This window comes from Halyomorpha halys, unplaced genomic scaffold, assembly GCF_000696795.3.
Source record: "Halyomorpha halys isolate HHAL.00 unplaced genomic scaffold, Hhal_1.1 Scaffold52.1, whole genome shotgun sequence".
NCBI classification, from domain to species: Eukaryota; Metazoa; Arthropoda; class Insecta; order Hemiptera; family Pentatomidae; genus Halyomorpha; species Halyomorpha halys.
The window spans coordinates 1,322,084-1,333,177 of NW_027104988.1; the positions used below are offsets into that span (position 1 = coordinate 1,322,084).

General features: G+C 32.5%; 1 long non-coding RNA gene across 1 annotated transcript in view; it reads right to left on the reverse strand.

Moving 5' to 3' along the window:
• LOC136795670 (uncharacterized) overlaps positions 1-11,094 on the reverse strand; it is a 115,894-nt gene that overhangs the window by 35,177 nt on the left and 69,623 nt on the right. The window contains exon 2 of the long non-coding RNA XR_010843301.1: positions 7,744-7,767. This is a non-coding gene — a long non-coding RNA (uncharacterized lncRNA). The remainder of the gene's footprint in view (positions 1-7,743; positions 7,768-11,094) is intronic.

Genomic DNA, 11,094 nt, shown 5'->3' on the forward strand with positions numbered 1-11,094 from the left:
TTTATTATTTCTTTTTAATTTTATATTATTTATTTTAGTGTCACGGTGATCATTTATATTTCCATTACTTATTGCTCAAGTCTGCCGTGAATTATAATATTTTCGAGTATATCAATTATAAAAATAAATGAGGAGAAGAGATTACAGTAAAAATTATAGTCAGCCGACTGAGTAGATCAGCTAATGGAATGTATATAAAGAGACGTACTCAACAAAATAAACTAAGTATTTTACAACAGTGCAAGCGGGTCAGATCTTATTCCTTCTTCTATTTTTTATAGAAGAAGGAATAAGATTTTAACACTTAACATTTTGCTTTCGCCGATACTTAAGTGGTGCCGAAACCCGTGACCTTTAGATACCGGAGTAAGAAAGGATTATCGTAACGGAGGGCATCAGTTAAATACAAAAAATAAATGATTTCTTCAGGAGCAAACAGATATTAATTTCGACTTTCTCATTCAACTTTAAGTAAATCTAAAAAATTGTTAATTCTAAAGAAACTATTCTAATTTTCCAGCTGAAATATCTCTTTAGAAGGACCAATTAAAAATGGGATAATTCAACATATAAGAGGTACCTAAAAGACCTCATTCCATCTTAAATGTCAACATCAGATTCAGCTGTAATGAGTTGTAAAGAATTGTCTTCTGAAGCAAAAATGATAATTTTTAAAACATAATTTTTTTTAATATTTTTTATGCAACAGAGATGGCTCTGATAAAAAATTTGCATTTTTATTTATTACGTTCGTAATAGTTTGTGATGCATTTGATTTTTTACTTATTACATGTATGAAACAGGCGTTTGTAACCCAAACGGGGACACAACTAACTATATTAAAATAAAGAAACAAAATAATAAAAACAGCTGAAAATATTATTTTTTAATTATTCTCTGTATACATCAGTTTTTGCTTCTTAGAGGTCAATAATTTGTCATTAAATAATCCAAAATTAAAAATTTTACTTATTTAACATGATCATACCTTATTAACTAGTCCCTAATAGACTGTAATTGGATACATTTACCTTCAACAAAGTATCCAGAATTATTAATAACCGGACAAAACTGCTTGGAATTCCAAACATTCCCTTTGCCTTTCTAGAGTTAGTTATCCGCGTTCGATTAGAAGTTAACTGTGGAATTTACTCTTTGCACAGATATTCAACTCTTGTTACATTCTTTCTCAAGCTTTTTTCTTTTCTTTTTTTTTTTCTTTTTACCGACCTATCACAACCGTCTCGCGCCTAGCCTGTTCTAATAACTCTGTTAACAAATTTCTCCATTGCTAATGGCAATATCTTACAAATGTAACATGTGTGTCATTAAATATTTTTCTACTAGCCGTTTGTTGTTTAAGCATTGAGCAATGTCCATATGTTTATTGCATTGCTAATTACAAGTTTAGCATTGACATGATGAATTAATTATAATACAATGTTCTACTAAGCATTAGCCCTTTGATTATTAAAGCAACATTTTTAAATTCAAGAAGATCCTAACATTAGTTGCATACATCTCTCGGAAAGAGATTTTTTACTATATTTAAAATAAGCTTTAAAAAATTATTCCAATTATTTTTTTTTCTTATTTTAACATATTGTAAAACTTTTCTAAAAATGTGAAAAAAACAACATTTTTTTCATGGACAAATAAAAATTGAGCTTCCACACAATTGGACCGGAGATGAAAAAAAAAATTAGGCCCAATAATGGCTGTAAAAATTTCAAATCAAAACTTTATAAAGTATATTTTACATTCGAATTAAAAGGAAAAAGAATTTTCAAAATCAAAAAACATCTCGATAAAAGTGAGTTATATAAAGAAGAAAAAATTATATTTCCCTATAAATCTATAAGCTCTTTGTTTTAATAGATGAATAATTGATCACTGCACTGATGAACAAGACAGTTACTCATGGTGACTTCATAGAATAAAACCCCGTCATACATAATGATAAAATACCAGTCAAACAATAAGCTGTAACTGAAGGTGCTAATTTCCACATCTGTAAAGACAACCTTTTTTATTTTAAAAGAAAATCCAACAGGATTTCATGTTTAATAATAATTAATTTTTAATCAATTAAACCGTACAGCAAATGATATGTTTCTGGATCTTCGTCGAATATTTTATCATATTTAACTTATATTTTTCAATAAATCTTACTTACCTTTTGTATTGCCTAGTGCAATCTGACACATTAAAAAATCGTATAATCAAATTGGACTATTAGTAGAGGAGATTTTTTTTTGTATGGAACTAATTCCCACAAAGATGGGTTCGGAAATTTTTGTTTCTAGTTGTTATCTTTTTGACATGCTAGAAAGCATTGCTAGGAATATTATTTTAAATTTTTTTTTTCAAAAATCATTAAAAGAATCTGGTGCGACATCAATTTACGGAAAAAGATATTGTTAGTAATAAAAAATAAGAGTACACAATGTAAAGCCTAAATTTTTCGCTCATTTTTCATTCAATATTCCAAATCTACAGCATATGTTCGTCTAATATTTAAACATAGTTCATCAAAAACATTTTTTTTTTAGACAAATAGCGTGGAAACTGCAAAGAAAGATGGTAAAAGAAATTATTTCGTAGTACATGTTAGCTTCAGTTTGAGGTGAGAAATCCTGAGCTTTTCAATAAAACAAATTTTGTTTTAAAATAACGGGAAATCAGTTTTTGTGAACGAAAAGAGCCCTATCATATTTATACTAATTTAAAAGAAGTCATGTTAATTTTATCCATCGATAGGTAGCTTGAAAGATATTGAGCACTGAGTTAAAAATGGGCGAAACGTTTACGCTTTCAGGTTTTTTTTTCTAAACTAATAAGACAAGCATTTTCAACGTGAAATTTTCCATAAATTTATACCTTTTTGATTACTGAAATTCAAGATGATGGCCAAAAAACATATTTTGTAGGCTTTAGTTCTTCTAGGCTTTTAGTATTTCATAAAGAACCTTTGTATAGATTAATTCCACAGAAAAAAATTTTTTTTTCGTTTTACCTCCTCTACTCTATTAAGCCATGCAACATAGACCGATGTAGGGTGTAAGCTAATAAAATGTCGGAAAGCTGGAAATGGTTTTGATCTCTTCACTTGCAAAAGAATTTATCGAAGTTAGCACCAAAGTTCTGCACGTGCTTTATGCGGAGTGAACCAAAAACTTGTCATTTTCGAAGAATATTCAGTTTTCACAAACTTCCAAACCGATGCAATTATAGATAAATGTTTTTTTCCCCCATAAATTGACCACGTATATTCTTTTGACTAAACTTAAATTATTTTTGTCATTTAAAATAATAACTTAGGAACATTACTTAAATTGTGGGTGGCAGGCTTGGGTACAAGCTTCGTAGCTCCATGGCTTTGCTGGGATCCTCAACTCCAGGCATATTTTGTTGTTTCCCTATACTGAACTCCTTCCGAAAACTTCCCAAGAGTGTCCTTTTCCTTGCTCCTCTGCTCCATGGAATTCTTCCCCTACCCTCTACAATAGGAAAGGCTACAAATCGTTTGGGGGGTGTAGACCGTTTTTAATCTCACCATCGGTCAGCTTCTATTTTGACGTCCAAATTGCCTTTATGGTTCTTCCGCTTATCTTCATAACTTCGGTAAAAAAGGATATGAGTGCAAACAGTCATACAGGTGTTCGATTAGCGCAGCATGGCTTCCAGCTAAGCACCTTATCGAAGTGGTCTCTTGATCCTTTGAAATGCTAACAATGGCAAAATGTTTTATCTCAACTCCTTCGACCTGTTCGTCTGTTATTGTCATTATAAATGGTCAAAATACCTACTTAATTAAACTAAATTAACACTTTTTTTTTTCTCATACTGGTATTTTCAATAAATAGTACCTATAAGCGCATGTACAACTGTTTTCAGGAAACATTGTCTATTCTTTCATTCCTGCTGGGTATAGATATTAAAACTGAACTTGGTGATGAAAATATATAATAAATTGAATAAATGTATAAAGGTTTATGTAGGATCAACCTCTTTCAGTCTAAATAAAGCTGACTGGAGGAATTTATTCGATTCAAGCCTCTTGGTTTCCAGAGTTTCTTCTAATGCCTTATCATTGTTATAACGTATTTCTTTACATTTGTTCAAATTTAATTCGCATCTGGTGTATTGGTACATGAAGGTCCTCTGCAATTATAACGAATATCATCAAAGACCTAAGAACAGAAAAATATTTAGATGAATTGAAAGAAGCTTCTTAACTTCTTACTGAATCTCAAACATGGACAAAATCGGACGAAGAAAAATCTCAAATATTCGGTCAGCATCTTTCTAAAACCTTTGAGCCACACCCTGACATCCACCAACCTTGAACACATTAAAGAAGTATTGAATACTCCACTCCAAATGACGCTGCCACCTAAAGCATTTCATCCATCAGAGATATCCAACATCATCCAGAATTTACCAACCCGCAAAGTTCCTGGTTATGACTTAATTACATCCCATGTTCTAAAACATCTTCCTCGAAAATTTGTTAAATTTCTCACCTAAATCTACAATGCTGTCCTGAAATCCACGTATTTCCTGATCCATGGAAATTATGCATAATCAAAATGATTCCCAAACCTCGAAAGCCGCCAGAACACCCATCCTCTTACCGTCCTATCGCTCTGTTACATATCATGGGAAAAATCCTTGAGAAACTTATCTAAAGACGCCTGTACCCCTTCCTAGATTCCAACTACATAATCCCAGATCACCAGTTTGGATTCCGAACATCCCAATCCACTATCCAGCATTGCCATCGTGTGGTTGATGTAGTCTCGTCTTCATTTGAGCGCGGAATGTACTGCTCGGGAGTCTTTCTTGATGTAGAACAGGCTTTTGATCGAGTCTGGTACCCAGGACTGCTACACAAGATCCGTAAATTTCTATCCCCTACATATTATCTCATTATCCGTTCTTATCTCTCAGACAGGTTATTTCACATAGTAAATCACAACAGCGCTTATTCATCCCTGTTTCCTCAGTCTGCTGGTGTACCTCAGGGTAGTATCCTTGGTCCTATCCTTTATACAGTTTTTACAGCTGACATCCCAACCCATCCTAACACTATTTTCACCACGTATGCTGATGACACATGCCTATTGTCAGTGAATAATGATCCTTACATTGTATCCCAAACCCTTCAATCCCACATCACCACTCTTGAAGAATGGTGCCAATAATGGAGGATTAAAATAAATTCCAATAAATCCCACCAAATCTCATTTACTCTTCGTCGTAAACCTTCGTCTTGCCCCACAGTATCTTTTAATAATACTCCACTTATTCCTGTAGTTCAGATCCGTTACTTAGGACTAAATCTGGACAAACGACTGACATGGAATCCTCATACAAGACTGAAAAGACAGGTAACTGCTCGTCGATTCCGACTATTACAACATTTACTAGACAAACGATCCAAACTTCCAATCCATTACAAAAGACTGATCTACACGACTGTTATAAGGCCTATCTGGACATACGAAATTGAGCTATAGGGCTCCACTAAACCATCGAATTCCTCTCTAATCCAATCCTTACAGTCCAAAATCCTTAATGTTCCTTAGTTTGTCACAAATCAAATCATCCATCAGGACCTCAATGTCCCATAAGTTACCGATTTGACCAGAACCAGATACCAATCCTTCCATACTAAACTTCCCAACCACCCAAACCAACTCGTTTCTAACCTGGCTTCTCCTTCACTACCTAATAATCCTCCTAGGCGGCTGAAAATTAGATGGCCTCGAGATCTCCTTTAGTTTCTATCATCGTTTTTGGAGTTCTATCAATGGGTAGATTCTCCACATAATATTACTTACAGCAAATTTACCTGATGTGTATATATGCACACAGTTGTAAATAATAATAAATATATTATTAAAAAAAAAGATATATTGAATATAAACAGCACATCCAAAATTATAGAGGAGTAACTCCGAAGTTTCCATCTTTGGTAATTTAAATGGTAGGACCTCTATTTTAACAAGCACAGCCCTCAAGCTTAGGCTCAATAGATATTTTTCTAGCAATATATGTTAAAGAAAATGCCTTGTGGTCTTTTAAGTAAACCAAGCAAGCAAGTTTGTGTTATTAAAAAAAACAATTAATTTTTTTTATTCCGTTCCAGATTTCTTTGATAGGAGAGGTTTTTTAACAAAGAATTTTTAGATATGGACTTGCCTATCAATATCATTTGATATTAGATTATGAGTAGAACTCCCTTAGTTGTACTAACTAGAGGAGAGAAGTGATTTTTACTCTACTCGTCACAAATCGCTTTCAGTTAGAATAGCTATATCAAGAGTTATTAAATGTGCCCACCAACATTATTTTCAAGCAATAGTTATCGTAGTTCGGCTTTTCGAGGTATTGAAAAAAACATTATTGAAATAGAACTTGATATTTTGGATACATTGCCGAAAATTCCATAAACAGTTTCGCTAATAGTGAAATTATAAAATAGTATTCAAGCATTTCTAAATAATATATCTGGCATTTTCTTATGGCATTACAATTGACCAATGCATTTAAATACTACTTGGTTTCTTAAATACGAATTTGCAAATTCTAATGATGTCAATCCATAACCACAAACTGGCTAAAGAAAGGAGCTTTTTGATCTACGTCAAAAGACAAGCTTGTATCTTTCACTTAATATTTAAGATAAGCTATAGAATCATAGCACACATCAGTATTTCATATCTATATGTAAATGATAATATCCATACTTTTACTACACCTTTGTATACCACAACCAATTTTTTATTAATATTATAAACAACACTAAAGAAAGCAGTTCTAGTTAATATTTATTTTTTATCCTCGAATAATTTATTTCGATAAGAAATAATATCAAAATTTAATTTATATTTTTTTTTCACAAACCAGGAATTATTTTTAAGTAGCTTTACCTCATTCCTATCCCGAATTTAGTGTTAATTGCGCAGTGTGAAAACTCTAGCATAAATTACAAATACGAAAATATGTATTTTTTTTTCTTTTAATTATAAAAAGTACATCGTATAGAAAGATTTTATATTTTATAATCAGTTTAAATTTTCAAACTTGACAGTAATGAGGTTACATAATATTATAATTTATTTATGTAAATATTAAGACGAATAATATACAGTGCTTGTCCCTGAAGTCGTTTGTTTAATTTTACACGTTCTTAAAACAAATCTAAAAATTGAATCTGTGTTTAACCACACAATTAAATCAATAAGTCAATTTCTATTCGAGATGAATTCTGTCACAAATAATTTTCTGGACTAAATCAGATTTAATACAGTGCCAACAGAAGGCCGTTGATACATGATTCAATAAGAAAGGAGAAGAGCGATTGGGTAATACAACGACTGCGCTGTAGTGACGCTCAATAGCTAACAGATAGCTCCAGGCATATGGACTTTTTGTCGTCAAAAGTAAAATCTAAAATAAATATAATAATGATAAAATAGATCTGAGCAATTGTTAAGTTTATAATAAAACAAATCTTAAAATGAACACCAATAATAAATTAATAATGACCAATAAATGACAAAATGAAGAAATAATTCTAAAATTACCGAAGTCAATGATTTTATTTAGCATGAAAAACTTCTGACGAAGACTGACTGTGTGATATTTGCTCTGCAGAAAGGGAAAAAGTCTACATTACCACTCTCTTTTCGGGTGGAGTAAACCACACTAGCGCCATCCTACACAATAATCTACCTGGGGGTTAAGCTGAGCCACCATCTAAAACAAAATAATAGAATATGAATTAATAAGTTGCATTACGTATTGGTTACATAACTCATATTAGATACTGCCTTTATCTACCGTTGGTTCTTGAAGATGTGTGATGAGATACTTCACTTAGGTTTGGTGAGTCCGTTCAGTGAGAATTTGACTAAAAATCATTCGAACTACCGACTGTGACAGAATATGCATCGAAGACAAATTTTTTGACAGCCTCCAACACTGTACGAACCCATTATTCAGGACACTGACACCGATAGGACAACTTACTGACTACATACTGTAATGTCCAGTATGTAGTCAGTAAGTTGTCTTCGGAAATCTGCCGAAATAAGCCCCATCATCATCAGACAGCAGACTCAACCCATTTTCCAATTTTCAGGCGAATGCATTTCCTCATTCCCGTCTTAAAACACATTTGAAATGCAGTACAAAAGATAATTATAGTTACCAACCCTCTATATATCAAACACTTCAGATCCATAGGGCTTAAAAGAAAAAAAAATCCTATTAAGTACATTTAAAAAAAAAAACAAGTAGTTGGCGGTTCTGGATAAATTCAAAATATTGCAAAATTTAATGCATAACTAAAGAACAAAAACGGAAAATCCAGGCAGGTTGGAATCTGAGAAAAATAGAGACCCGATCTCCCACACTATTTCAAGGGTATGTTTACGACTTCATTATGTTTTGTTATAATGTAGTATTCTTGGCAGGAAAAAAATATAATATTCATTATTTTCATCTCAAAATCCAAAACATGTATTTTTATAGCAATAGAAAAAAAAATGAGATACTATCTTTTTTTTATTTATTTAATGTAATTTACAACTGTACAAAACAATACAATAGGTAAATATGTTGTATGTTTCACATACACTTGAAAAACTTGAGAAGGAACCACCCATTGGTGGTACTTCAAACATTAATTTAAATTAGAAGGTCCCGTGGCCATCTTCTTTTCAGACGCCTCGGAGGATTATCAGGAATTGTTAAGGATGAAAGATTAAGAATTAATGGGTTAGGATGGTTAAGGAGTTTGGAATGAAAAGACGCATATCTGTTTTGGGTCAAATCTGCAACGAATGGGATGTTAAGGTCTTTGTGAATGAGTTTATTTGTAACGTAATAAGGAGCATCAAGGATTTTACGTAGGATTTTGGATTGTAACGATTGAATGCCGGAAGAATTTGATGGTTTGGTGGAGCCCCAGAGCTCAATTCCATATGTCCAAATTGGTCTGATTATCGTAGTGTATACTAATGTTTTGTATGAATGGGAAGTTTAGAGCGTTTGTCAAGTAAGTGTTGTAGCAATCGGAATCTACGAGCAGTTTCTTCTCGTTTCAGTCTTTTGTGTGGATTCCAAGTGTCTCTTGTCAAGATGGAGTCCTAAGTATCGAATATGTTCAACAGGCGTTAGTGGAGTATTTACAAAGGATACTGTATGACAGGAGGGCAGAGGTTTACGACGGAAAGTAAAGGTGATCTGGTGAGATTTGTCAGAATTTATTTTGATTCTCCAGTTTTTACACCATTCTTCAATAGCGGTTATGTGTGCCTGACCTGGATGCCAGACTCGATTAAAAACTTGTTCCACATCGAGGAAGACTCCCATGCAGTACATACCGCGCTCCAATGTGGAAGATATGACATCAACCACTCAATGACTCAGTTGTATGGTAGAATGAGATGTTCTAAATCCAAACTGGTGGTCAGGAATAACATGATATGAGTCAAGGATTGGATAGAGGTGTTTTTCTAGAATTTTGCCCAAGATGGGCAGGAGTGAAAAAAGTGGCTTGGAGGGTTTGGGAAACATTTTTACTATAGACATTTTCCGAGGGTCGGGGAAATAGGTAGATCGGAGTATAGCATTATAGATATAGGTAAGGAATAGAGTGGCTTTACGATGGAGCTGTTTCAGATCGTGGCCAGGAGCTTTTTTAGAAGGTAATTGGTGGATGATGTTCAATATTTCTGAAGGGATGAAAGGCATTAGGAGGAAGGGTCATTTGGAGTGGAATTGTAATCTCTGCTTCAACATGTTCAAGATGGGTTGGATTAAGGATATCGAGATGTGGGTTAAAAATTTTGAAGAGGTGTTCGCCGAACATTTGAGTTTTTTCTTCATCTGATCTATATACTATTTAAATTAAAAAATCTAGTGTGGAGTGTGTATGAGATAACTTTCACTTAACACCCTACACACGTTTCCAACTTTTGTGTAGTGGTGGGCTCCTGCAGAAGTTATAGCTGAAGTTATTATTAGCAGAAGTTATTATTTTTGTGATTATTGAAAAAAAAAATCTAATGATAAGACCGGGAAAGATAAAAATTATGAACAATTTTTATATTTCTGTTGCTATAAAAATTCGTATTTCAAGATATAACGTTTAATCCTGCCAAGAATACAAAAGATAATGAAGCTTTTCCTATTTGAATTTTTTTTAATATTTTTTACTTTTCTATTATTATTATTTTAACGATGAAAACTGGTTATTATTTCAAATAAAAAAAAGAACATTAAATAGGAATATTTTTTAAAAATTAGGCATTTAAGCCTTGTACTATTTCAATAAAGATAATATTAAATATTAAAGATCGTTTAATACTACATTGACCTAACGAAAATAATCAAAAATTTTTTTACCTGTTTTGAAGAAAATAAAAAAAAATATGAAATATTTATTCTATAAAATGGCACTTCCGTTCGGTCGATTTTAACGAAAAGTTGCTGTCACTTCCTCGGTATATATACGCCTTGAATATACAATTTCAGTTTCTCTTGGCCAAAACTTTTTGAGCTTGGCTGTTCATCCTCAGGCACACAGACCATTTTGTGAAACTGGGTTATTTGGATTTGGGGAACTTTTGTATTTAAATCAAAAACTCGAATTTGTAATTTTCCTTGATCGAAAGAAATACTTCATTTCAATTCGCATAGAATTTTTCTAGAATTAATATATTCCATGTAATAGTTAAATGAAAGTAAAAATTGTGATCCGGTATTTAATGCAAGCATGAAAGAAAGAAATGGAAGCTGTTAGTAGTGATAACAAATCTAGATGCTATAATCAACTATATACTAACAATGAAATCACCGTCCCCTTTGTAGAGACATATTGAGTCAGATACATTACTGGACAGGATAGGCATAATCTCTTTGGTCTATATTCCCGTTTCTCTTTGTTGTGCGAAAATGGCTCATTTATATTCCGAAATAGCAGTTCTTGAATAATCTCGGCGACCACACCCATTAATGTATAATGTTCGTATTCATGTGCATAGGTACTAATTTAAAAAAAAAAAAAAAAAAAAAAAA